Source organism: Propithecus coquereli, unplaced genomic scaffold (assembly GCF_000956105.1).
Source record: "Propithecus coquereli isolate 6110/MARCELLA unplaced genomic scaffold, Pcoq_1.0 Scaffold179, whole genome shotgun sequence".
Taxonomy (NCBI): domain Eukaryota; kingdom Metazoa; phylum Chordata; class Mammalia; order Primates; family Indriidae; genus Propithecus; species Propithecus coquereli.
Genome location: NW_012142634.1, coordinates 2,506,061 through 2,508,156, shown reverse-complemented (window position 1 = coordinate 2,508,156; position 2,096 = coordinate 2,506,061). Strand labels below are relative to the sequence as shown.

The window sequence follows — 2,096 nt, the reverse complement described above, 5'->3', positions numbered from 1 at the left end:
TGAGCTCAGCACTGCTGGAGATTTGCGGGTAGATGCCACTAACAAAATGGCCCCTATGGAACTGCAAGCTAGAAAAATATCAACAGAAAGATCTCAAAGTATCTCTCAACAAGAAAAGAGAAGCACATTGGTCATCTTTAATTTTTATTTCTCTTCCTCCCTTATGTCCATAAGCCCAATAATAAAAAAGATCAATTTAGCCGAGACAAAATTCCAGATCATTAAGCAGACAAAGCAGAAAAGGACAGAAACTATCACTAAACTTTGAACATGATACTTTCCCTTCTACTTTTCACAAAGAAAAAAAGCTTCTACACACATATTCCCAACATCTAACCAAAGTAGTAAGACATAATTTAAAAATATGTATTTGTGGCTGGGCACAGTGGCTCATACCTGTAATCCTAGCACTCTGGGAGGCCGAGGCGGGAAGATTGCTTGAGGTCAGTAGTTGAGACCAGCCTGAGCAACAGTGAGACCCCGTGTCTACTAAAATTATAAAAGATTAGCTGGGTGTGGTGGTACACGCCTGTAGCCCCAGCTACTTGGGAAGCTAAAGCAGGATTGCCTGAGCCCAGTAGTTTGAGGTTGTTGTGAGATAGGCTGATGCCATGGCACTCTAATCCAGGCGACAGAGCAAGACTCTGTCTCAAAAAACAAAAAAAGTATTTGTTTGGTACACTCAGGTGTAGCTGGTATACTCCAAGCCCTATCTATCACTGAGAGTATCCAAAGATGAAAATGACAAAGCTCCCAATCTTAAGTAGCTACAATCTAGCTGGGAAGACAGACTGTTAACCACATTAAAATATAAATCTTAGACCTTGTCTGCTTTCAACTGAATCCTGTCAAATTATGGATATAATACTGTACTTCCAGCCTCATTTATTTGCTTATTCATTCAACAAATATTTATTGAGTCAGTGCCTATTGTGTACTACTTACTATACTAAGAATGGAAACACAAGGAAACAAAAACAGGGTCCTGTCTCGCTGAGCTTACATTTGAGAAGTCTACTGATGAAGTCTCTCTAGAAGTATTTTTGCCATTGGACAGTAGTATCTTCAAATTGTTACGTGCCCCAGTGAAGTGGACATGATGTGCCAATCTCCTTATTCAATCCCTGTGCAGGGAAGTCAATCCAGCCTAATTACCCTCTGCTAAAAACGCTTATTCCTGGTCACTCCCCTAAACTCTTGTTGAAATAAGGGCCCAGCCTTAATCATTATCAACATCTCTCTTCATCTAAGTTCCTACCAGCCCCTTTTTTCAAGGGTGGACCCTGTTTCTACATCAAATCAAAGAGTTTTCTGATATACATCTGTCAAACACTGATGACAAGAACCACTGCCAAAAAGTGACTAATATACCTCAATCCATTGTGGGCTCTTTATTGGAAGATTAGAGGGTAAAACAATTTAACATTTTGTAGTTGTTAACATTTTGTGTATCTCCTTTATAATTTCTGTGTGCTAAAATGGTTTTTAAGTTGAGATCTACATGTATAATTTGGCATCCTGCTTTTAATTCCTAATATATCAAAAGCATTTTATACTTATCATTCATCAACATATACCCATGAACATGTATTCACAACCTCCATTTTGATGTCTGTAGGGTGTTCTATCATTTGGCTGTGTCATAGTTTATTTGACCTTTTCCTACTATTGGACATTCAGGTTTATAATTTTTTTACCATCATAAATAAAGCTGTAATAAACATTTGAATGCAAATTTTATCTTCATTTTGTTTACCTCTCTGGCAGTGATTCTTAGAATAGAATTATGTGACCACGAGGTATGAATGTATATAAAGCCTTTAATGTATATGACCAAACTGCTTTCTGTAAAGGATGAAAGTTTATAAACATGCCACCTCATCACATCTTTTCAAGCATTCACTTAAAAAGGAAAAAAGATATCTTGACAGGTAAAAAAATTGTACGTTGTTTTAAGCTGCATTTCTTTGATTACTAATAGGGTTAAACATTTAAAACACATTTATTACCGTTTGAATTTCATCTCATCAACTACCTGATAAAATGCAACAAAATTTTATGCAAAAGAAATTAGCTTTTTGATTCTAAAAGGTTAA

The 2,096-nt window shown here is 36.5% G+C and overlaps 1 protein-coding gene across 1 annotated transcript in view; it reads right to left on the bottom strand.

Annotated features, from left to right (window-relative positions):
- ATE1 (arginyltransferase 1) overlaps positions 1-2,096 on the bottom strand; it is a 161,617-nt gene that overhangs the window by 119,677 nt on the left and 39,844 nt on the right. The window lies entirely within an intron of this gene.